At 35.1% G+C, this 27,050-nt stretch overlaps 1 protein-coding gene across 3 annotated transcripts in view; it reads right to left on the minus strand.

Moving 5' to 3' along the window:
* The window catches only part of LOC311622016 (uncharacterized protein), a 98,982-nt gene that overhangs the window by 32,076 nt on the left and 39,856 nt on the right, over nt 1–27,050 (minus strand). The gene's annotated exons all lie outside the window — the stretch shown is intronic.

Here is a 27,050-nt window from a genome sequence, read left to right on the forward strand (position 1 = left end):
CAATCAAAGTGAGTATGCAAATTAACCCAACAAAGATGGTGGGTTAACTTGCATATGCAGGCACAGAGCCGTCGAGAGGGGCCAGACGCCTGCTATGAGGGGGAGGTGGGAGGAAGGAGCTACAGGGGCAGTGCTCTGGACAAAAGCAAGGATCCCAGGAAGCTGGAAGGGAAGCCAGTGGAAGGAAGGCCTATTCTTGCACAAATATCATGCAATGGGCCTCTAGTATGCAGTATAAAATGGGAAAGTACAGAATGTAAGAACTGCTAGTAATCATTTGTATTAGTTCCGCAACATATTTACTAATAATGAAGGGATAGGTCCAAATTTATGTTAGCAGCCTAATGTAGCTTAAAACAAAATACTAGTGCATCTTCCTAAAGAATTCACATTGTAAAATAAATTATAACCCATAAAAAGTAAGTACTTAAAGGACAAAAATCTAGAACAATACTAATAGCAAAATATTCTGCTTTTCATGTTCACTAACTTGGTGTTGGCTTAATGAAATCTGACATTACTATCAGCATAGTACAATAAACATGAAAAGGTGCCCAATGTACAAAGAAAATATGAAAATTCCTAATGACAACAGCAAAAACAAAAAATATGTTTTCTCTTTTCCTTTAGCATGCCCTCTCTGATAGCTTGAGAACATATGACCCTATTATCTACATACTATAATAAAAATAAAATTACCAGTGTGCCTAGATGGAGACTTCAAAAATAACTAAGGAAAATATTTCTCTGTACCCATAAAAGATTCATCCTTCAACACCCAGTTCTCATTCCCTTATGTTAAAAGCTGTATTAAATGCAGATGAACAAGAAAAAAAATATCTAAATAACTCTCAGAAGGAGCATACATAGATATTATATCTTTGTTGAAATCTCAAATCTTACATTATCTAAAGATTTAAATCACTTTTAAAACAATTTGTTAAAATTCTAAACTCATATGGTGTTTAACTTTTTTAGAAGTGGATATATCCCTAATAACATATTTGTATCTTATGTTACTCATATAAATAAAAGCATACAATTATTTTAGGGATTAATAGAAAAACAGACATCTGCATGGAACATTTCCCTCATTAGATATTATCATGTTAGCATATTTTCCCTATTTCTGATTTTACTACAAAATAAAATGAGCTGATTTTTACCCCTAAGTTTCTCTATAAAATATATTGCCAATAATGCAAAGACTTTAATTGCACATTAGAAGAATCTCATGTTCCGATAAAAAGTTACTACAGAAATTAGCCCAGAAGAGACTTTATAATACAAACAAAAATCAAGATAAGATTATGTCAAATTGGCAAACCAGTTACCACTTATACCAAATATTACTTTGAACATTACTTTTAAATTAAAAGCTATCTTTTTATAAATTACAGGCAATTTCACATGAGTCATTAGAGTGTTACTCGGCCTCTTTCTAAATTAGTACCAAATTGAATCAGTTAAAAAAGAATCAATTTGCCAAAAAAAAAGTGAAGGGATGGGAAAAAATATTCCATGCAAATGGAAATGAAAAAAAAAAAAAGCTGGGGTAGCAATACTTATATCTGACAAAACAGACTTCAAGACAAAGGCCATAAAAGAGACAAAGGACAGTATATAATACTAAAGGATCAATCCAACAAGAAGATAGAACCCTGGGAAATGTATATGCACCCAATATAGGAGCACCTAAATATATATATTTTTTAAATTATTGGTGTGCTTTAAGGGAGAGATCAACAGCAATACAGTCATAATAAGGGACTTTACAACTCCACTGACATCACTGGATAGATCTTCTAGACCTTAAATGATATACTAGATCAGATGGATTTAATAGATATTTACAAAACATTTCATCCGAAAGCAGCAGAATATACATTCTTCTCAAGTGCACATGTTAGGATACAAAATAAGTCCCTACGAATTCAAGAATACAAATCATATCAAGCATCTTCTTGGATCACAATGGCATGAAATTAGAAATCAACTACAATTTAAAAACTCAACTGGAGAGGGGTGGGAGAGGTTGGCTGAGGTCAATTACAGGAAAATGACACATATGTAATACTTTCGACAATAAAGAATTAAATAAGTAAATAAACAAAATAAAAAACTCAAAACATTCAAACGCATGGAGGCTATCTAGCATGTTACCTATAATAATGAAAGTGTGATATGCTAGTTAGAACGGATATCCTTCCAAACGTCCTTCCTTCCAGACAAAGCCACAGCAGATGGGGAGCATGGCAGAGACGACAGAGGCCCCTGCCTGAGGTAGCAAGCAGGGGTCAGAGCCAAGGTCCTTGCACGAATTTGGGCCTTGCAAGAATTTATACATTGGGCCTCTAGTTAAGCAAAAATGGATTAAAAATGAGAAAAAGGAAGAAATAAAAATTTACCTGGAAACAAATGAAAATCTATTGGACACAGCAAAAGCAGTCCTGAGAGGAGAGTTCATGGTATTTCATGTCTGACACAAGAAGCAAGAAAAATCTCACCTAAAAGAACTAGAAAAACAACAACAACAAAAGCCCAGAGTATGTAGAAGGAAGGGAATAATAAAGATGAGAGCAGAAACAAATAACATAGAGACTAATAATAATAATAATAATAATAATAATAATAATGCAACAGATCAATGAAGCCAAGTGCTGGTTCTATGAAACAAAAAAACAGACTAATGAACCTTTAGCTAGATTCATTAGCTAATGAGTCCATCAAGAAACAAAGAAACAGGACCCAAATAAATAAAACCAGAAACAAAAGAGATGAAGTTAACACTGACATCACAGAAAAAACAAAGGATTATAAGAAAATACTATGAACAATTATATGCCAAGAAACTAGACAAACTGGGCATAATGGACAAATTCCTAGAAATATACAACCTTCCAAAACTGAATCAGGAGAATCAGAAAACCTGAACAGACCAATAACAACAAATGAAATGGAAGCAGTGATCAAAAAGCTCCCACCAAACAAAAGTCCTGGACCAAGTAGCTTCACGGGTGAATTTTATCAAACATCCGAAGAAGAAATAGCACCTTTCCTCCTCAAACTATTTCAAAAATTTCAAAATGAAGAAAGACTTTAAAATTCTTTTTACAAGGCCAGCATTACCCTAATTCCAAAACCAGATGCAGACATGACAAAGAAAGAAAATTATAGGCCAATATCCCTGATGAACATAAATGCTGAAATTCTCAACAAAATATTAGCAAATCAGATCCAGCAACACATTTAAAAGATCATAAAACATGACCAAGTGGGATTTATTCTGGGGTTGCAAAGCTGGTACAATATTCACAAACCAAGTGTGATACAGCACATAAACAAAATGAAGGATAAAAATCACATGATCATATCAATGGATGCAGGAAAAAAGGTTCTATATTATCCAGCACCCATTCATGATAAAAACTCTCAGCAAAGTGATAATAGAGGGATCATATAATACCTCAATATAATTAAGGCCATATATGACAAACCTACAGCCAACATCATACTCAATAGTCAAAAGACCTTTCACTTAAAGTTAGGAACAAGGCAGGAATGTCAACATTGTGCTGGAAGTCCTAGCTACAGCGATCAGACAACAAGAGATAAAAAGCATCCAAATTGTAAAGGAGAAAGTAAAGTTATTTGCAGATGACATGATATTGTACATAGAAAACTTGAAAGACTCCACACAAAAACTACTAGATTAAATAGTTTTTAACAGATTCCTCATAGTTAAAAGAAAGACAAATAAATGTTTTAACTATTGTTCAACAGGATAATGTCTAATATTAACTGTTTCTGGAATTAATAGGTATTAATAAATACTTGTGGTATCGAACCAAACTAACCTGAGACAACCAACAAAAATAAAAATAGAAACAAATAAGTATCAATAGGTATCTCCCTGTCACTTCCAAAAGCTAAACACAGTATTACTTAAGATAATAAATACTTACCAAATTATAATATTAATATTAGATAACTGTTGATCATTAGGTAAAAAAAAAGGGGGGGAAGGAATGGGGATGGTTAATTCTACACAGAATAAACAGCAATACCATGCTCAGAGTGTGGTATGTAGTCCCTAAAAAACTCAATACTATATTGGTTAAAGATCTAGGACTGGATACAATAATTTTACAATTTTCTATTTTAACTCTTAAAATCAAACAATTAAAAAATTAATCTGAAAGTTACTTCCTTTTAAATGAAGCACTACAGTGATTTCTAGAGTTTTCCTATTTGGATAAAACTACTTGAAATCATAGCTCCTAATAATTTAATCTGTCATCAGAATTAAATAACAGTGGTTTTCATTCACAAACATATTATCTAAAAACCTATTTTTATCAATATATAAAACCTACACCATCTATACCATCAAGATGATTAAACCAAGTTAAGGCTCATGTGTCCTATAAATTTTCAAATAAAAAAATTTTTTGCTGGTAAATGTACCAATGGTCGACATTCAATAAATTAAAATAGAGAAATACATTTAAAGTGCTACAGACAATCAAGGACCAACTGGGATTAAAACACACACACTAAAGTATATAAGTATCTATACTAATAAAAGGGTAATATGCTAATTAGACCAGGAGGCCTTCTGGATGTCCTTCCAGACAAAGCCATGGTGGTAGGGCCGAGGCAGAGGCGGTTAGGGATGATCAGGCCAAGACGGGAGGGCAGTTGGAGATGATCAGGCCAGCTTGGGGGGCAGTTGGGGGCAAGCAGGCCAGCAGTGTGGGGCAGTTGGAAGTGAGCAGGCCAGAAAGAGAGGCAGTTGAAGGCTATCAGGCCTGTAGGGTGGGGCAGTTGGGAGCAAGCAGGACAGCAGGCAGAGTGGGTAGGGGTGATCAGGCAGGCAGGCAGGTGAGTGGTTAGGAGCCAACAGTCTCAGATTGCAAAAGAGATGTCTGACTGCCAGTTTAAGCCTGATCCCCCAAGGGGTCCCAGATTAGAGAGAGTGCAGGCTGGGCTGAGGGACACCCCTCCTGTGCATGAATTACATGCACTGGGCCACTGGTGCTTAGATAAAACTGTATTTAACAATGCTTTAGTGTACTCATAAAGACTACACACACACACACACACACACACACACACTACCCCTTTTAAGATACAAAGGAATTAACACTATGTGGTGGAATAATGGAGTTTGGATATGTTAATTTGTGAAAAGCAGATCTCACTCAGTCACTGTTCAAATTTAAAACCCTGGCATAGTAAAGATAACCTATTTATGGACAATCAAGAAATTAATTACGACCACCCCCCCACACTGAAGATTATGGGCACAGTTTGAGTTTAAAATGAGACTAATTTATAAAAAATATATTATTACTAGAGGGCCAGTACACAAAATTAATGCACAGGAGGGGGGTGTCCCTCAGCCCATCCTGCACCCTCTCTAATCTGGGACATCCCTCTCACAATCCGGGACTGCTGGCTCCCAACCACTCGCCTGTCTGCCTGCCTGCCTGCCTGATTGCCCCTAACTGCTTCTGCCTGTCAGCCTGATTACCCCCTATCCACTCCCCTGCCTGCCTGATCAACAGCTAACTGTTTCCCTCCTGGCCCAATTGCCCCTCTGCCCTCCCCTGCTGGCCTGGTGACCCCCAACTGCCCTCCCCTGCAGGCATGGTCACCCCTAACTTCCCTCCCCTGCCGCTGATTGCTCCTAACTGCCCTCCCCTGAAAGCCTGGTTATTCCTAACTGTCCTTCCTTGCAGGCCTGCTTGCCCCTAACTGCCCTCCTGCCAGCCTGATGCCCCTAACTGCTCTCTCCTGCTGGCCTGGTCACCCCTAATTGTCCTCCCTTGCTGGCCTGGGTCTCTCCTAACTGTCCTCCCCTGCAGGCCTGATTTGTCCCCAACTGCCCTCCCCTGCTGGCCCTCTTGTGTCCACATGGGGGTGGCCGTGTGTGTTGGAGTGATGGACAATTTGCATATTACCTCTTTTATTATATAGGATTCCTATGTCATCTTTATAAATAATTATAAATTATATAATTTAAATAAAAAGAACTAAGAGATTAATCAAAATTATTATATTAGTTAATACCTGAGATTATTAGCCAAAACAGAATTATAGATAAAAATTGATTAATAAAATCTGTTAAGTTACATTTATAAAATTAAACTCCTTTAATGTTTCAATAATTATATTTTTCAGGAAATTTTTATGTAAAATTGTCAATCTTGTCACATTTATAACTTGTACAAGAGTTTTAATATAGATCAAACTTTAACCAGTTCAGAGATTAAAATTTTTATAAATCACATAATAATTTCTGAAAACTTGTTAATTATTTGTCACAGTGACTCAGATGCTAAAGTTGATCATTTCCACTCATTGTTATATCCCCAGAACCAAGCATAGTGGCTAAAGCATTGCAAGTAGTAACTCATATCAAGCTGAGCATATATTTTTCAGCAGTCTGAGTCAAATTATTTTTTTTAAGATTTCCCATCCTGAACATTTTAGTAAATGTATGCCTATGTGGATTTTTCTGGGAAGAGAATCCATATTTTTCATCAGAGATTATATGACCAAAAATGTTAAAACCTATAGAACTAAATAAAATATGGACATGCTACCCTGACTAGTTTTCTCAATGGTTAGAGCATTGTCCTGTGTACCAGAGGGTTGCCGGTTCAATTCCCAGTTAAGGGCGCATACCTCCGTTGCAGGTTCCCCAGCCCCAGTAGGAGATAGTGTGGAAGCAACTAATAAAAGTGTCTCTCTCACATCAATGGGGTGTTTTTTTTCTCTGTCTCTCTCTCTCCACCCCTTCTTTCTCCCTCTCCTCCCTCCCTTCTAGTCTCTAGAAATCAGTGGAAAAAATAGCCTTGGGTGAAGATTAAAATATATATATGTATATAGACATGCTGAATACAGGTTGTGCTTCTCAAACACAAAGTAGAGAGCAAAAGCACCCCTAGACATAGTTCAGAAGAGAAAGGTCAACTCTGGAAGAAAAACAAAGGAGCTTTTGGTTGTGTGTTTTTCCATCTGTTTGTTTGTTGCCCTTGTTGTTTTGCCTATGTTAGAGAAAATTAAAAGATTAAAAGGTTGCTACAATTCTTCATGTAGTTCAACTGGCACAAATGCAGCCACTGACAGTCATAGTGCAGCACACTTTAGAACTGAACACTATCAGAGTACATAAAACATGTCTCTAGATAATTCCCATGGAATCCAGAGTTTAGCTTATTAAATATTCCTTTTATTGAATTTCAGAATACTTGCTTGCTATAACTCAGTAAAACAGTGGCTAAACCTCACATAATGAAGTAGGCTAGATTTCACATTAATTCTCCCTTTACATCTCACTTAAAATCTTCTCTTAATTCTGAGCATACCTATTTGTAGGTGAAAACCCTATAGCCCCGCCCCCAAGCTCACTGTATGTGTCCGTCCTTATACCAACTGCACCTTAAAAGCTACAATTCCACATCAGTACATTAAGCAAGAGCTAAGTTTCAGATTTTACACTGTCTGATTACTAAGATCACATTAGCCCACTACTAGTGACTTAGTCACTGTATCAACTGTAGTATTAAATCTTTGGGTGCAATGAAAGTTAATGCTATTTTTATGTTGTGCAAAAAAAAAAAAATCATCATTCAATCTGTTTTCCCTTTTTGATTACAGTTCATTTAAGGAAAAAAATGTTGCTGTATGGCTTGACAATGTTTTATGTGTCTTCAGCTGATAGAACACACAAAACGTTTGAATAGGCCCATTTATTTGAGCAGACGTATTAAATAATACTTTAAATGTGAACATGCATGTCATAAATTTTGCAGTCTCTTTAAAGGAGGATAAATCTGGTATTTAAAATAGTCTTTGTTCAAAGCCATTTTTTTCCTAACAGTCATAAAGGGACCCTGATTTGTGCTGCATGAACAATGCCAGCATCATCATTTTAATGTTATCCATATGTGCTTCTAATAATAGATAAGAGTCTACATTTGTATTATATGTCTTAGAGACATTTAAAATCGAGATAAGGAAAGGCTGATTTCATTGGCCCCATAGTTAAAGGAAAGCAGACCCTAATTAAAAGAATTCTGTTCTGAATTAACTAGTTTGACATGTGCTAATTGACAGTTCCTGTGAAATGGTTCTAATTAAAGTCAATATGTCTTTTTCAATTAAAAGGAAATTAAGAATATACTAATATACATTAACAACTTAATCTGCCTTCAATATCCCATACATCAGCTGCTTCCCCCCCCCCAACCCCCTAACATTATTGGAGAACCATCTGACATGAATCATCTACTGTTTGCTTATGGTATCTCGGTGTTACTTCACACGAGCATAGCATTAGTATATGTCCCCTTGAGGAGGAAGATAACCTGCTTTACTTTTCAGAGCTTCCAACTCTTAAGTTCATTAAAAATAAACCCATCTTTTTGAATTTCAAAAAAAAATGGGCATTCTTAATAAAAAATATTTGCTAACTGAAAACAAAGACAAGTGTTCTCAATTAGTTGGTCTTTTTAGTATAGGCCTTAGAGGTAATTGCATTCTGCTGGAAAGAAGACTGAACTATGTTTTCATCATTTGGCTTGATTCAAAGCAAAACCTGATTTGAGCAACATGCAACAGAAAACATCTTTCAAATCATGTTCTGTTTCCAAAGTGAAACTTTGGGGAAATCTCAGGTGGGAATACTTTGCTTTGTATATACAACAGGAAAATAGAAAGCAAGATGGCTTAAACGCCAGCACTAACAGAAGGCCCATCATATTCGCTGAAAATGTAGCATTAGAGAAGCTGTTTATAGCAACATGATTAAATATTCAAATATGCATTACCAAAGCTATGGAGTTAGCAATTTTAATGCTAGTGAAAGTAATATTAAACTCAAGCATCAATACTAATGTACATAGCATTAACATCACATGGAGAACCATGGAATAGATTAAAACTATTTGTTTCTTCATAGATGATTATAATTTAGACATTTTAATTATAAGGAAAAGATTTTTAAAGAATTTTTTATACTATCAACATACTAAAAGCAATCCTTTCATATGACATAGCTTATATTTTGATAGTTCCATCACAACTGCCCCTTTTTCCAGAGTTTAATATTCAACCATAAAATGTGATTACTTATAGAAAAAGGAAATGATTTTACTTAATTTCACCAAAACTGATTTATTCACATTTAATATAGATCAAAGAAAAACAGGTCACTCCCAGGTTTCCATTTTTATTCACTCACACTTTTAAGAGATTAAATTTTCTATCACCTGTAGCATTCTGAGTATGTGTGAGAGAGAGTCAGTCAATCAACCCAAGATCTCTCATTGAAAGCATTTTTCCCAAATGTACTCTATTGTTCTTTTCTGAGTACTTACCAAAATCTTTAATGAAAATCATCTTAAGTGGGACTTTAAAAGCAGTTAAAATCTAGTGAATTTCCAGAATGAGTAAATGCATATTAAACCACGTTCAAAAAAGCACCTCCTTACAGTTATAAAATAATCAGACTCAATAGTGCTATTTATCACCATGTGGAGCCCCTAGTCTGATTTTTAATCCTAGGATCTTGCTCCTCGAGCTGGCATAGCCTGGAAATGCTGCGGTAACAGCGTGTACTCAGCTTTTTTAAATGGGAGAGAAGCCAATGCAGCAACTTTTCTGCCCAATTAAAGAGCATTGTCTACAGCAGGCCTACACAACATAAGGTCTGCAGACTGCACACAGTCATGAAGCAATTGTTCATGACCCACCCACAGGCTTGGAAAGGGGGAGCAAGGAGAAAGACAGGCAAATGGCACCCCTGTCAGCAGTAAGAGATAAGGCTGTTCCACAAACTCCACCTTTCAGGTCCCACGTTATAATGACAATCTGGATCTAAACTCAGGATGAAAAATCAATGTGGCATGTCACCCCTTCCAACAGAGGCATTTAGTGTACCAATGTTGGGCTACTATAAAAACTACCTTAAAAAACAGGAAGAATATTGAGCTGAAACTAGAAAAAAAACTTATAGCATTCACCTGACAGCTTATACTCTTTCAGCAGTCAATAAATATTTATTGATAATCCCCATGGTTTATATGTTGTGTGAGAACTTGTGTGTACCTATTTCTCTTGCCCCTGTCATTCATTACAAATGGGCAACCATAAAACGTATTGTCCAAAGGGAAAAGCACCATGGAAGATGGCAAGGGATGAAGCTCTAGAATCAGTCCCTCCACCAAAACAATTAACGAGCTTGTAGGAACTCTTTGCACTTAAGAGGAACATTGCACTTAATAGACAAAAACTTACATTTGTTGTTTTGTAACTTACATTTCAGTATTTTACCCATTTTGAGTTTATTCTTGTTATGGTGCGAGTTATTGGATAGTTTCTTTATGTTGCATAAACTGAAACAGTTTTCCCAACACTACTTATTAAAGAGACTATTTTTTCTCCTTTGCATGGTCTTGCTTTTCTTTGTCAAATATTAATTGACCCTAGGGATGTGGGTTGATTTCTAGGTTGTCTGTTCTATTTCAATGATCTATATGCCTATTCTTATGCCAGTACCAGGCTGTTTTGATTACAAAGGCCTTGAAGTATACTTTGTTATCAGGTATTATGATCCCTCCAACTTTGCTCTCCTTTCTCAAAATTGCTGAGGCTAATCAGGGTCTTTTTTTGGGGGGGTGGGGATCCGTATAAATTTTTTGGAATATTTGTTCCAGATCTGTGAAATATGCCATTGGTATTTTAATAGGAATTGTGTTGAGTCTATAGATTGCTTTGGGTAGTATGGACACTTTAATGATGTGAATTCTTTCATTCCATGAACACGGTATAAGCTTCCACTTGTTTGTATCTTCCTCAATTTCTTTCTTCAATGTTCTAAAGTTTTTCAAAACTTTACCTCCTTGGTTAAGTTTATTCCTAAGAACCTTTTTTTTGTTGTTGTTAGAATAGTAAATGGATTGTTTTCTTAGTTTCTATTTCTGAGAGTTTATTACTGGTATATAAAAATGCTACCAACTTCTAGATATCAATTTTGTATCCTGCTACTTTGTTGAATTCATTTATTAGATCTACTAGTTTTTTTTTGTTAAGTCTTCATGGATTTCTATGTACAATGTCATATCATCTGGGAATAATGACAGCTTTACTTCCTCTTTTCCAATTTGGATGTTTTTTAATTCTTCTTATCTGATTGCTGTAGCTAGGACTTCCAGTACTACATTGAATAAGAGTGGTAAAAGTAGACATCACAGAGAAGGTACACTTTATAATACATTTTATGCGGTCACCATTAACCTGATGTCAAAGACGAACAGCTATCACAAGAAAAGTACAGACCAATATCTCTTAAGAATATATACACAAAATTCCTCAATAAAATACCACCAAAGCAAATCCAACATTTTAAAAAATTATACACTATGTCCACGTGGCATTTAACTCAGGAACAAATAGTTGATCAACATATGAAAATCAATCATTGTAAAACATACCACTATACAGAATGAAGCAAAGAACTACATGATCATCTCAATACATTCAGAAGGAGCATTTCACACCCGCTCGTGATATTAACACTCACAAACAAGATAGAACGTGATAAAAGGTATTTATGAAAAACTCACAGTTAGCATTATACTCAATAGTGAGAGAATAAAAGCTTTCCCTAAGTCAACAAGACAAGAATGTCCATTTTGACCTCGGATAACACTGTAGGAAGTTCTAGCCAGAGCAATTTGTCAAGAAAAATATAAAAATTGATGATGCTTTTTAGGAGTAGAAAGAAGAAAAACTATATTTGTAGGTAACATAATTCCATATATACAAAATCCTGTGGAATCCACACAAAACTACTAGAACTAAAAAGTGAATTCAGTGAAGCTGTAGAGTAGAAGATCAACACACACAAGTCAGTTGTTTTTACAGCAGCAATAAACAATCTGAAGATTAAATTAAAAAAACAATGTCATTCGCAATAAATAAATAAAATGCCAAGGAATAAATTTAACCAAGAAGTTGAAAAACATCTGTTGAAAACTACAAAACATGGCTGAAAGAAATTTAAAAAGACCCAAGTAACTGGAAATGTATTGCATGTTCATGAACTGAAGACTTAATATTAAGATAACAATACTCCACAAAGTGAATTATAGTTCTTTAAATTTACATGGAATTTCAAGAATAGCCAAAACAATAATGAAAAAGTAAAACACAATTGGAAGACATGCTTTTCCCATTTTAAAACTTAATACAAAGCTTCAGTAACCAAAACAGTGTTATACTGGCATTAAGATAGATATATAGACCAACAGAATAGAATTGAGAGTCCAGAAATAAGCCAAATCTATTACCTTGATTTTTGACAAGATCATTCAGCAAGGAAATAAGCATTTCTTCAACAAATGTAGGAGCAAATAGATAACCACATACAAATAATTACTAGGGTAAGTTTAATATGTATCTTACTTCTTATATAATATTAATTTAAGATAAGTTAATGGCTTAAATTCAGGAGATTAAAAAACTGACAGAAGAAAACATAGAAGTAATTTTAATGTCAGATTTGGCAATGAATTCTTAGATATGACACCAAAAGCATGAGCAATAAAAGTCAAAATAGACAAACTGGACTTCATAATTAAAATCTTTTGTACATTAAAGAACATTATCAAGAATGTGAAGGAACAAGCTAGAGAATGGAAGAAAATATTTTCCAGTCATATACCTGATAAGAGATCAATATTCAGAATATAGAAAGAACCCTGACAACTCAACAAATAGACAACCCAAATAAAAAAATGGGCAAAACACTTGAATAGACATTCCTCCAAAGATTATATATAGCCAAAAAGCACATTAAAAGATTTCAGCTTCATTGATATTTAAGAAAATGCACAAGAAGAAAACACTTCTCATCCACTAAGAAAGTGTAAATCAAAAAATAATTATGGGCAAGGATACAGGAAAAATAGGAACCCTTGTACATCACTGGTAGGCATGTAAAATGGTACAACTGCTGTGGAAAACAAACAAGTTGGATATTCCTCAAAAAGTTAAACACAGAATTACAATATGACTCAGAAATTCTGCTCATAGGCATATACCTAAGAGGAATGAGAACATATGTCCACACAGAAACTTGTACATGCGTGTTTATAGTAGCATTATTCACAGTAGCCAAAAGATAGAAAGAGCCCAAATGCTTATCAGTGGATAAATGGATAAACAAATCGGGTTTGTATGTATTGTCTGTGTGTATACAAAAGAGTGAGAACCTCTTCAAAATTCTAACATGTGAGCCTTAAAAGTGCACAATTTCTATAATGAAATGTAAATGTTTACAGACTTTTCACCAAGAGACAGGAGAACCTAGACCTGCTCAAGACCACGTAATGGAGATTAAATTAAGGCTCCTAATACCTACCCTTTTATTCTATTTGGAAATAATCATTTATTCTCAATGTTATCAATCTTTAACATATAACTACATGTACTATAATGAAATTTTGTACTAAGATATATTTGTATGTACAAATATAGATATTTTGGACATTTAACTTTTAAGAAAAAATAAATTTACATAATTTTATTTAAGAAAAACTTATTTAAGAGAAAATAAAAACACTACTTAATTAGAAATTATTTTGGAAATGTTCTCCTCAATCAATTTTTCTGGATGTATTTTACAACATTAAAACCAGAAAAATAATATTTTTTGGATATTATAAACTAAGTACAGTATACAATTCTAAAAACTATTGTAGAATATAGATAGTATTATTGCTAAACATTGTGCACATGATCTGAATAGAAAAAAAGGAAAACTCAATATCCACATGCTAAAAGACTAGGAGAAAAAAATGAATTATTTCTCTAAGACTAAATATCCATTTTTTAAATATTATTAGGTATCCCCAAAAGTTAATAAAATCAAAGTGAAACAAAGAAAAAGAAACTCTAAATTCCTTTACTCATTCATAGACAGTAATATGAAATAAGCACCAAAACCCATATTTCATCTTTGTCTTTACGTAATAATTAGCAAAGCATCCTGTTTATGTCTTGCTTTGATCAAGCAGGTTTGTCTATGAGGAAAATAAACTGCTGTGTTGTTAATGCTAGCTAAGCCCATCCTATAAATTCTAGAATCCAGGGAAAATACACTTTGCAAGAAATCTATTTAAGGAATCAGAATTGGACAAAAGGAAACTTGATTTGGGGTAATATACAGATGAGGTATTATAGAATTGTATACTTAAACTCTGGATAATCTTATTAACCAATGTCACCCCAATGAATTAAATTTAAAAAGTTGTTTAAGTTATCATAACAACAAAAAGAAAAAGTCAGAATTGAAAACATGGTACGGGTTGGCCCTTGTAGAAAGAACCCCCACCTCTTTGTCAGAATTGCTTTTATTCATTACTTTGGCTATTTTCTCCTCTCTCTACTATGTCTCCCCACCTTGAGTATTCTGAAATAGTTAGGCATCTTCTTCTAATATATGCATTATGGAAACTATTTGCTCCATTGAATAGGTAAATACGTTTTCTACATTTATCTTTTCATAAGTTAAAAATAGAAATATAAGGTGATTTTTTAGTCTTCCTGGCTTTGCCATATAGAGTAATTGTTCCCAGGATTAATAAAAATTATTAATTTACACACCCTGACTTTTGTGATATTTTTCTCGTTTGTTTTGTTAACTGAATATTTATCTTTGGTACCTCAAAGCACAATAACTTGTTTCCTAATTCTGATCCTTTTATAGGATTCAAGATTCCTGGGTACATGATAAGGAGACAGTCAACTCCCTTGACAGAAAAAAAAAATAAAAATAAAAAATAAAAAAATAAAATATATATATATATATATATATATATATATTACATGCAGGTATGTGGGTCACTTTCTAAGTGTTTGCTTTAGTTAGCTTCCTCTTTACTGTAAAAACACATATCTACACTAAATGGTACAGATTTTCAATAAGGCTGTTTACATACTACATGAGAAAATATTCAATGACTCTGAAATAGACTTCTAACATGTAGCCCTTTCTTAAATTTTTAATACATTCAATAGAGTGCTTTTCTAAAAAGGTATTGTTTCACATGCTTCAGTGATTAGCAGTAACTTTAGTCATTCCCATAGACTGTGGTAGATACCAGATAACTCAAAAACCCAGGTTTTATTAATGCAAAGTGTAGGATGTGCGTGAACAATGATGAAGCAGGAAATGACTTGGAAGCAATGGAGATATTATGCTGTATTTGTTTGAGTTGCTGTGTGAAATGCAAACCTTCCCACTTCCCTCATCACCAGAGCTGTAATTAAAACTCCAGTTCCCTGAAACCAAATATAAAGTTGTGTTCTCTTCACCAACCTGTCAATCTTCAACTCATTGGTTTGCAAGATCTGAGCAAAGACATGCTCCTATTTAAAAAAATATGGGTAAAAGATCCTACTTTGAAAAATTCAACTAGAGGAAAAATTGAGCTTTCTCTCTTAGTTTCACATCACTGTGGAACAGTGACAACTATAGGGCCTTCAACTGTTATCTTGTTGAACACTGCTTTATTTACTATATTTTTAATCCTCACCCAAGGATATGGATTAATTGATTTGAGAGAGAGGAAAGAAGAGAGAGAGAGAGGGAGAGAGAGAGAGAGAGAGAAAGAGAGAGAGAGAGAGAGAGAGAGAGAGAGAGAGAGAGAGAGAGACATCCATTGGTTGCCTCCCACATGCACCCTGACTGGGATCAATCCTTCAGCCTTCAGTGCATAGAACAATGCTCCAACCAACTGAACCACCCAGCCAGAGCAACACTGTTTATACTTATTAATTTTGATGTGTATTTTATTGTCTCCACCTATAAACTCATATTTAAATGTATATATACTATACTCAAATGTATATACATTTATATATACATATTTATAAATCTAAGTTGATGTAACTTTGTCAGAGGTGACATCATAAATGTAACAAATATCATAGCCCAAAATATCAGGAAAATTCCACATTAAGATTTCATTCACCCTAGCTGATGTGGGTAAGTTAGTTGGAGCATCATCCTGTGCACCAAAAGATTGCCAGTTCAATTTCATGTCAGGACACATACATAGGTTGCAGGTTTGATCTCCAGTAGGGGCATGTACAGGAGGCAATGGATTGATGTTTCTCCCATACACTGATGTTTCTCCCATACACTGATGTTTCTCCCATACACTGATGTTTCTCTCTCTCTCCCTCCCTCCTCCCCTCCCTCCCTCGCTCCCTCTCTCTCTCTTTCTTCCCCTCTCGCTAAAAAGAAAATTTGTAAAACATATGTTATCTTCGGGCAAGGAATAAAAAAATAAAAGATTTTCATTAGCTTTACCACCTTCCTCACATTTTCACTAAACATGTCAGTAAATAGCTACACTGCATGATCGCTCATAATTAGAATCAAGGTATAATAGGAAAACATTTCACCTTTATTTAATTGATTTCAGAGTAAGGGAAAGGGAGAGATAGAAACATCAATGGTGAGAGAGAATCATTGATTGGCTACCTCCTCCCCACTGGGGACCGAGCCCACAATCGGGCATGTGCCCTGACCAAAATTGAACTGTGACCTCTGGGTGCATAGGTCAAGCACTGAGCCAATCCAGTAGGGAAAAACATTTCACTTTTAAGTTTGATAAACAATGCGCAGCTTTCAATGGCATGTATGCCATTTTTGCACTTAAATTTTCTGTGCTCTTTTTAAAAATAAATGAAGAAGTATGCTTCGAAGTTTCTTTAAAAATAATTTATAGCAAGAAAATCATAATAATTATATCTTTGAACTATCCTGAAAATTAACTTCCCTTGGAGCCAATCAAAGTAGTCCAAAGAAAGATTTAATACTCTTTCTTGTATTACTTTTCTCTCTGGTTAAAATATTATATATAATATGAGTTAAAAGCTAACAAAAACAAGTAGGAATGAAATTGCTATTAATTTTAATCACTTAAGAAACTCAAAACGGTTAAAACAATTTTTTTCATAATTTTTTAAAAATTTTAAAGTTACAAGTAAATGTATCTTGGAAAAAGGAGAATTTTTCCAAAGCTACAGATCTCTTTAAGAAATCTGTAGATTTAATTATGTCTTACATATTTCTAAGCTATTTACTATATATAAATATTGCCTCCATATTTTAACTTGAAAAAATGCATAGCAAAAGATCTACCTAAAATATATGAAATACAAAAGTTCCTTTAGGTGGCATGCAATTAGCAGGTACAGTTCTAATGAAACGCCTGCCCTGCACAAAGGGGAGTACAAGTGAAACAAACATCGTAAATCCAAACAGAAATGAATGTCATTGGATAAGGGCTCTTCAAAGACAAAAATATATCCTAAATCAAGAATCTAGCATGCCCTCAGCGGTCCCGGATCTGTCTCCTGCTTCAACAGTGTTTGGACAGAACAGAGCCAGGGACAGCCTCTGACCACTCCACAGCATCATATCTTGTCTCCACCTTCAGAACCAGCTCTGAGACCAGCCAGCACACCAGTTTTCTACCTTCACTCCTTATTGCCGAACAGCCATGAGCTCCCAAAGTCATCAGAATTATCCCGAGGTGGAGGCTGCAGTAACCCCCTGGCCCCCGGGCATCTGCAGGCCTCCCACACCTACCTCTCTCTGGGCTTCTGTTTCACCCCAAAAATGTGGCTCTTGAGGGCATGGGCCACTTCTTCCAAGAGTTGGCAGAGAAGCATGAAGGTGCAGAGCATCACTTAAAGTTGCACAAGCATGGTGGCCGCATTTTCTTCCAGGACGCTGAAGCCTCCCAAGATAAGTAGGCAACACTCAGGATGCCATGGACGCTGCCCTGACCTTGCAGAGGAACCTGAACAGGCCCTTGTAGAGCTGCAGGCCCTGAGTTCTATCTGCACAGACCCTCCTCTCTGTGACTTCCTGGAGAACCACTTCCGGGATGAGATAGGGTAAAACTCATCAAGAAAATGGGCAACACCTGACTCACCTCCACAGCCTGGTAGCCCCCAGGCTGAGCTGAGGGAGTATCTCTTTAAAAGGCTCACCCTCAAGCACCACTAGGCGCCTGTGGAGCCCAGAGGCCTCTGAGGGGCCTCTCTGCATCCCCCTGATGTTTGGCTTTTGCCTGAGCCTCTCCCTGAAACTACTAGCTATTTTTTTAACGACCTGAAGCCCTCTCCATGCATTGGACCAAATGAAAACAATAAAGCTTTTTCCAGAAAGAAAGAAAAAAAAAAAAAGAACCTACACTAATATCCACAAATTGTACTCAGGTAATTTTTATCTATTTTACTAAAAAGACTATATTTACTATAGTGTTATTGTCTAAAAGCCTTGTGACTATATATATTGCCCTTTGGGAGGAAGCACTAAGATTAATTGACCTGTGTTTCCTACACAAGTTTTTCTTTGACTAAGAGAAAGATGTAAAAAAATGAATAAATAAGCAAGACAGAGAGGAGAAAAAGGAAGAGAATGTATGGAAAAGCACTTGAAAATAACTACTACTGTAGAAGATCATAATCTTTTCAAGTGAAAGAAAGGGTAAAAGGTTTGGTAGAAAATAAAATAATTTCAGTTATAAGATAGATATCTTATAAAATTGTTTCATATGTGTGAATGTATGTGTGTATTCCTTCAACCAGCTAATTATAGAAAAGGGATGACAAACATGGTTGACAGAAATAAATGCTGTTGATCTACTTCTGGCAACATGACAAAGTGAACTATTCCTGCTCCAAACACATAGAAATGCTGGATAAAACACATACCAAAAATTAATACATATCTTAGAAATACCCAACTTTCAGAAACACAGAGAGAACTCAATCCCAGAGCTACAATAGTAGCTGACAGCATGACAGTTAAGGAAACTCTACAGAGCAGAAATAGGACCCAAGAGCTAGTTAGCTGAGGTATAATGTCCATATGTAGAGACAGAATATATGGTTTGGGGCCCACACACAAGTAGGAGAGTTAGAATGAAATAACTGGGATACTGGAGTAAAAAGGTCAGGAAATCAAAAGAGTGTTTATTCCATAAAAAGAAGTATTAAAAGACTGGTCAGTTTGGCTCAGTGGTTGTGAACTAGGTCATGGTTCAATTCGCAGTCAGGGCACATGCCCAGAAGGGGGCATGCAGAAGGCAGCTGATCAATGATTCTCTCTCATCATTGATGTTTCTATCTATCTCTCTCCCTTCCTCTCTAAAATCAAAAATATTTTGTTAAAAGAAATATTAAAAATAAAAACTCTTCTCACAGCTCAGGAAAGCAGCAAGGAAGCTGGGTCTCTGCTCAAAGCTCTGGGTAGCAAAACAGTTTCCCATGAAAGAGTAAAACCTAAAGAGAGTTTTGGGGTCCAAACTTACATTACATTCATGGTATGGTAATCCCATACTAGATAAAAAACAGATCCTAATAAGGAATGTTTAGATACTATTATGGTATGATTCCCAGAAAATATTATTAAATGAAAAGAGCTGGGTGGAGAACAATGTGAATAGTATGCATGTGTTTAAGAAAGAAAATATAAATATATAAACACATAGTTGGCTCATAGCAAAAACAAAGAGGAGATCAATCAAAAGCTAATTAAATTACTGACTGTGGGAAGGAGAGTAAAGGGTAGAAGAGAGAATAGCAGAAGCTAGACTTCTCCAAATTTATTTTTTTTCTAGATATGATTTTAAAATAAGGTAAATATCTAATATAATAATAAAGCAAAGGTGAATCAAGAATTTAAAAAGCAATTCCTAAAAAGTGAAAGTAAAATTAAACAAACAACTCTATGTATCAAGTTGATGGCTTAAAAACACTGAGTAATTATTTCAAGTTACTTCAGATCAGAGTAATTGTATTGTAAATACTTAGTGGGATTCACTTCTAGAAATATATCCTAAGAAACCAAAAAAAAAAAAAAAAATCAAAAAGAATGTATGCACCCCTTTGTTCATCACAGTGCAAGTTACAATAGCTAAGATCTGAAAACAACCTAATAGCCCATCAGTAGATGAGTGGATAAAAAAAAAAAAAAAAAAAAAAAAAAAGCTATGGTAGATTTAACCAGTTTGAATCAGTGGATAGAGCATCAGCCTGCAGACTGAAGGGTCCCAGGTTTGGTCAAGGGCATGTACCTTGGTTGTGGGCATATATCCCATTTGCAAGGCTGGACCTTGGCTGGTGTCTGGAAACTTGGACTTCAGTAGGGTTCCACCACTCCAGGAACAGATAAGAGTGCTCCGTGTGCCTCTTTCCTTCTGAGAGTCTGGGATTTGGGTGCAGAGGATGCCTATGTAACGAGCCTCCATTAAAAATCCTGGGCTGCCAAAACCAGTTTGGCTCAGTGGATAGAGCTTCGGTCTGCGGACTGAAAGGTCCCAGGTTCGATTCTGGTCAAGGGCATGTACCTTGGTTGCGGGCACATCCCCAGTGGGGGTTGTGCAAGAGGCAGCTAATCAGTGTTTCTCTCTCATGGATGTTTCTAACTCTCTATCCCTCTCCCTTCTTCTCTGTAAAAAAAAATCAATAAAAAATATAAAACAAAAACAAACAACAACAAAAAAACACAAAAACCCTGGGCACTGAATCTCCAGTCAACTTCCCCTTTAAGCATCTCACATGTGTTGTCACAATTCATTCCTGAGGAAATTGAATACATCCTGTGTGACTCCTCTAGGAAAAGACTCTTAAGAGGCGTGTGCCAGGTTTCCTGTGGACTTGGCCCCCTTCGCCTTGTCCCTTTCCTGACATCGCTTTGTGCCCTTTTGCTGTAATAAATCATGGCCACGAGGCCAACTCTCTGATAAATGCCCTGAGTTCTCCCAGTGAGTCACTGAAACTGGAGGTGGTCTTCAGAAACGCAAACACAGTGGAAACTTCAGATTAACAAGCTGATGTCTTCAGCAAATAAATTGCACAAGGAAAAAAAATGAGGGAAAACCTATAAATTGTAATTCAAAAAACCATAAAACTTAAAAGAAATTTAAATAAGTGTCCAAATAATTGTTGTACAACTCTGTGGCATTTATACTCTTGAAGTCGTTTAAATTTAAAACTGCACTAATACTTTTGGAATATTTTGTGTAAGTAACCTAAATTTGACTCAAGGAGAGTACCAAAAACTGAATATATTCATAAACATCAAAAAAGTTAAATCAAGAGTCAAATATCTATCCACAAGAAAGCACCAGGCCACAAGAAAACATCTAGAGAGGCAATCATGCTTTATTGTCAGGCATAAATAGAAACACAAACGAATGGGGAAATAAACCATGTTGGTGGGTGGGAAAACTAAGTTTCATAAAAATGTCTATTCTCACTAAATTTCTCTCTAAATTCAGTTCCAATAAAAATCCCTGGAGGATTGTTAACAGAACTTAATAGTACAACCCTATAATTCACATGTGAGAGAAAAGACTGAAAACAGAATGATTTTTAAAAAGATGAACAAGGTGGATGATTTACCCTAACTGTCATCATCTATAATAATAAAGCATAATATGCTAATTAGACTGGGTGTCCTTACGGACAACCTTCTGGACAAAGCTGGGGCTGAGAGGGAAGCCCAGGTCCGAGGTGCCTGCTGGCTGCTGGAGAAAAGCCTGGGCCCCGGGTGCCAGAGGGAAGCTGGTGCCAGCAGCCAGGGGTAGGAAGGCCTACTCTTGCATGAATTTAGTGCATTGGGCCTGTAGTCATATCATAAAGCTCTAATAATTTAGATAGCATAATACTGACAGAGATAAACAAATCAACTGCACAGAATAGAAAACCTATCCATATGTAACAATTTGGTATATTAAAAATGGCTATACAAATCAGTGAGGAGAGGAGAAATTATTGAAAAATTGATGCATAGAAAATTAGTAATACTTATGGAGAAAATTAGATCACTGCCTCATAAAATAAATCCCAGGTAGATTGAGAAAACCTAAATCTAGAAAGCAAAATTATAAAACTTTTAGGAAAAAAAAAAAAGGAGGAAATGAACCATATGGCAGCAAAATAAGAAAAACTTGCTTAAGCAAGACCTAAAAATGTACAAGCATTAAAGGAAAAGGCTAAAAAATTTACACAATAATTTTTTTAATTTTTAGGCCTCAGGACACCATAGACAAGTAAAAATACAAAGCCACAAAAATAGGACAATTTTATAATGCATCACCAAAAATGAATTACTATAAAGAACTCCTAAATCAAAAAAATATATATATTTTAAAAAAAAGAAAAGATAAGACTATTCACAGAAAAGGAAATTCAAATGACCAATAAACATATAAAAAGCTATTCATCTTCACTAAATATCAGGGAAATAAAAATTAAAACAAAATAACATATGATAGTCTAATAATATTAAGTCTCAGCAAGGATATGAGGAAAGAAAGTCTTACACACTGTTAGTTGAAGCTTAAATTGACATACCTACTTTAAGGAAATATTTTATCACATCATATAAAGTTAAAAATGATTACAACCAACAAATGCATATCCTAAGGAAACTTCACACGTGTGTATAGAAATAAGCATAACCCTATTTCCTACAGCATTATTTTAACATTTAAAAGTAGAAAATAGCCTAAATGTCCACAAATTAGTGTGTCATCATAGATAAACCTCAAATACACTATTGAGTGAAAAGAGCTCCAGAATATGACTAGTGTGATACCATTAGTATGAAGTTTAAGAACATGCAAGCAATGGTATATATCAGCACTTCTTCAATGATGAAAATGTCCAGTATAGTGGCCTAAACCGTGGTCGGCAAACTGCGGCTCCCGAGCCACATGCAGCTCTTTGGCCCCTTGAGTGTGCCTCTTCCACAAAATACAATGGCCTGGGCAAGTCTATTTTGAAGAAGTGGCGTTAGAAGAAGTTTAAGTTTAAAAAATTGGCTCTCTAAAGAAATTTCAATCGTTGTACTGTTGATATTTGGCTCTGTTGACTGAGTTTGCCGACCACTGGCTTATACCACGTGGGGATACTGAACACTTCTCATTGTAGAATTTCCAGTCAGTCGACTATCCTGTATTTCTGGGTAATGTCCATTTTGTATTTTAGTTGTATTTTATTGAAATTGTTGTGTGAGGCTGCAGTTAGGTGTTTACCTATGCCACCATCTTGGTTTCTCCCAACACAGATATTTTAAAAATGTCTTATTTTACTTAGATTCTAAATATAACAAATGGACCATATGTTCATCTAATAAATTAGAACCATTAAAATACATTACATAAAACACTGAAAATAGCACTGCACCAGGAGCCAGTGCTGTTTACATGAGTGTTCCAGTTCCAGTCCAGTCCATATTAACTTTCTGTGTTCTATTCACCTAAGTTTCTTTTTTAATATATATATATATATATATATATATATATATATATATATATATATATTTGATTTTTTACAGAGAGAAAGGGAGAGGGATAGAGAGCTAGAAACATTGATGAGAGAGAAACATCGATCAGCTGCCTCCTGCATATCCCCCATTGGGGATGTGTCCACAACCAAGGCACATGCCCGATTGGAATCGAACCTGGGACCCAGTCCTTTGCCCTCACACACCATGGTCCCACCCAGAGCTCTCACCTGCTGCCAGCACCAGCCTTGCTTGCAGCCACTGCCAGCACCTGGTGCCAGCCCTGATTACCCCTCAAGGCTTCTCTACCTCCCCCTCTCCTGAGGGGCATTCAGGGCAGCAGCCACCACTCGCACCCGCTACTGGCTCCAGCCCCAATCACTCTGTGCCATCAGCAGGTGCAAACAGGGCTGGCACCATCAGCAAGTGGGAGCAGGGCTGCTGGCATACATGGACCAGAGGCAGCGGATGGAGGGGCCTGGTGGGGGTGCAGAGGATAGGCTGAGACTTGCCCCTGTGCCCACCACAGTCTCGCAGCCCACAGTTTCTTTCAAGGTGCACGAATTCATGCACTGGGCCCTAGTAGATTTAGAATGTCACAGGGCAATAATTAGGTAACTTATTTTCATACACTTGTCATAAAGGTTAAATATCATAATTAATCAAGATTATATTCTTTTAAGAAGAGATGAAGGAAATAAATAAGGTTATCATCAGAACCTTTATCCCATATTCTGGGAAAGACCTGGTTAAAGCAAATAAGATGAAACTGTTGGTGACCTACTACATAACTTTTTTTTTTTGTAGTTTATAAACCTAAATAGGTTTCAACTGGAGGGAAAAAAGAGCCCTGGCCCATTTTGCTCAGTGGATAGAGTCTCAGCCTCCAGACTGAAGGATCCTGGGTTCGATTCCAGTCTGTGGGCTTGATACCTAGTGGGGGGCTTGTGGGGGATAGCCAATCAATGATTCTCTCTCTTCATTGATGTTTCTGTTTCTCTCTCCCTCTCCCTTCCTCTCTGAAATCAATAAATAAAGAAACATTCATTCAATGGTCTTCTACAATATATTAACTTTTACAATATATTACACGCATATTAACTTCTATAATATATTATAGGAATAAAATGACCTTTAAGTCTTGGGCTCATGAGAACAATCGCTTTGCAATAATGATAAATATTAATAATGTGATACAGACCTACAATAGACTTAGCGTCTCTAGAATTGAAATGGTATAGACACAGTAAAAAAACCATTGAACTGTTCTTTTCCAATATGCTATTAAGTTGATGATTTACAATTTGTAGTAAATTAAAAATTTTTAATCCTGATTTTGTATTTTTATAAGGCATTAGAGTTCAAAACATTTTCATGTAGATGATTTTTTAAATATGTTTTTATTGATTCTTTTTTTAGAGTGAGAGAGAGGAAAGGATAAGGACAGACAAATAGAAACGTCACTGATCAGCTGCCTTCTACACAGCCTCTACCAGGGATCAAGCCCATAACCCGGGCATGTGCCCTGACCAGGAATCAAACTGTCAATCGCTTGGATCCAGGGTTGACCCTTAACCACTGAGCCACACCAGATGGGCTCGTGTAGATTACTTTATTCAATCATCCCAATAACCCTCAAGGAGAAAAGGATTTTCATTTTACACATGAGAAACAGAGACTCAAAAGGAGAAATTTTCCAAAGAGCACATAATTTCAGAAATGGGATATGAACCTCGATATTTTCATTGCAAGACAATACATTTGTTTTCATCTGTACTTCAGCTTCTTTATCTTTAAATGAAAACCATTATATGTAGATGATGCAGCTTCTCATTTATTCCTCAAGTATTGAGTATCAATTACATGACAGGCAAGATTAAATGATATGCATGAAAATACTTTGCATGTTGTATAAAAAAAAACCCACACACAAATGTAGGATGGCAACAGTGAAGAGTAAAGAAACTTGGCTTAAAGGAGATAAATACCAAAGTTGATAATATAACCCATAGTTATTAAGTTCCTTTGGGCTCCCTATGATATGCATCTGAGAAATCATCCTGATACACCTGGTAGATAAATCTATTTAGGTATATTTTAAGGTAGATTAAAATAGTTTGGTAATGTATTGAAAATTTTTAATGAAACCAAATAACATTTTAGGATGCTTAGAGGACCCATAATTTTTCTTTCTATACTGTATATTTTGGTAATAACATACTTGATAGTTAATATCTCATCCCCATCCTCTACTAAAACAATGCTATTTAAAGCCTCCTGTCTGTTGCTATTGCCCAGTAATTCTTAATGTTTGACATAAAGATATCCAACTCTATTACATTTGTAATCTTTTATAGGAAAGGACTCTACAACAGCTGTTACTACATATTTTGTTCAACATACCACTTAAAATACAATACACTGTGGCTGAAAAATTACACTAAAATAACATTAAGAAGTCTAAACTAGGAGAAAGAGTTTCTAGAATATTACTCATCTCTGATGACTAAGTACAAACTGACATTTCTCCTAGCCAAAAAAAAAAAATTTTAATCCTATTTATAGAAATAAAAACTGAGCATTACTGTACCTAAAATCTAAATGCTAAGAATCAGGGTTTTTAAGAACAAATTCATACTCACAATTATTTATAGTAATATATATGTCCTAATAAACTCCATGTAAATCACATAGTTCAAAAAGAAAAATGTGGTCTATTTTTTTTAGAAACAGAAATACTTACATACATATTATTATAATAGTTGCCACATTCTTAAAAACTAAAAGTTGTTTATAATACTTCAACTTTTAACTGTTTATTTTTTTCATATTTTAAGGTTGGAAATAGATTTGTTTTGGCTAGTCTCTACTTTTTTGTTAATGAACTCTTCCATATTGTCCTATTTCTGAAGAATGAAAGCTACACACATAAAAAGTTGTTTAATTCACAATTTCATTTTTGCATATTCACCACACTTAATTATCCAAGGGAAAGTTTCTAGACAAGTAAACTAGTCATTAAAATTTTAATAAGATCAAACAAAAATAATTTTATTGTATTAATATCCTTTTTCATTCAACAAGAAGAAATTTTCAAGTTCTACTGAATGAAGAATTTCTTGATCTAAGTTAGAAAGTATTCAATCTAGGGCCAGATTACCACTCTATGAACTTCAAATTTTTTTTCAAGAGTAACATAGTATATTCGTAAGTGGATTGGCACACACAGTGATAGAGACTCCTCCAGTGAATTCCAATAAATTCTCATCTTCCATCAAAAACAAAAGAAATTATTTAATTGAGCAAAATGTAGATGATAGTCACAGTTAAAACACAGTCATAGTTAAAACACAAGAATAACATAGTGCTCTCCCTCTGCAGCAAAATAAAGCTTCTACATATCCGTAGTTAAAATAAAGAACCTGTGATTTTTATACTTCTTTGACCAAAATAAGTATGTAAATTATAAAATTAAACATTTGGAAAAGTCACAGTACTTCATCAATAAACAGATGAATGATAATACAGTTAGCTGACCCTTGAACAACATAGGTTTAAATTTTACAGGTCCACTTATAAATGATTTTTTTAATATATGCTTAACTTTATATTTTTGTTATTTTCTAAAATTCAATATATTTTTTAATCATTTTTATTT

The sequence above is a fragment of the Pipistrellus hanaki genome (genome assembly GCF_964339955.1).
Source record: "Pipistrellus hanaki genome assembly, chromosome: 4".
Lineage (NCBI taxonomy): Eukaryota > Metazoa > Chordata > Mammalia > Chiroptera > Vespertilionidae > Pipistrellus > Pipistrellus hanaki.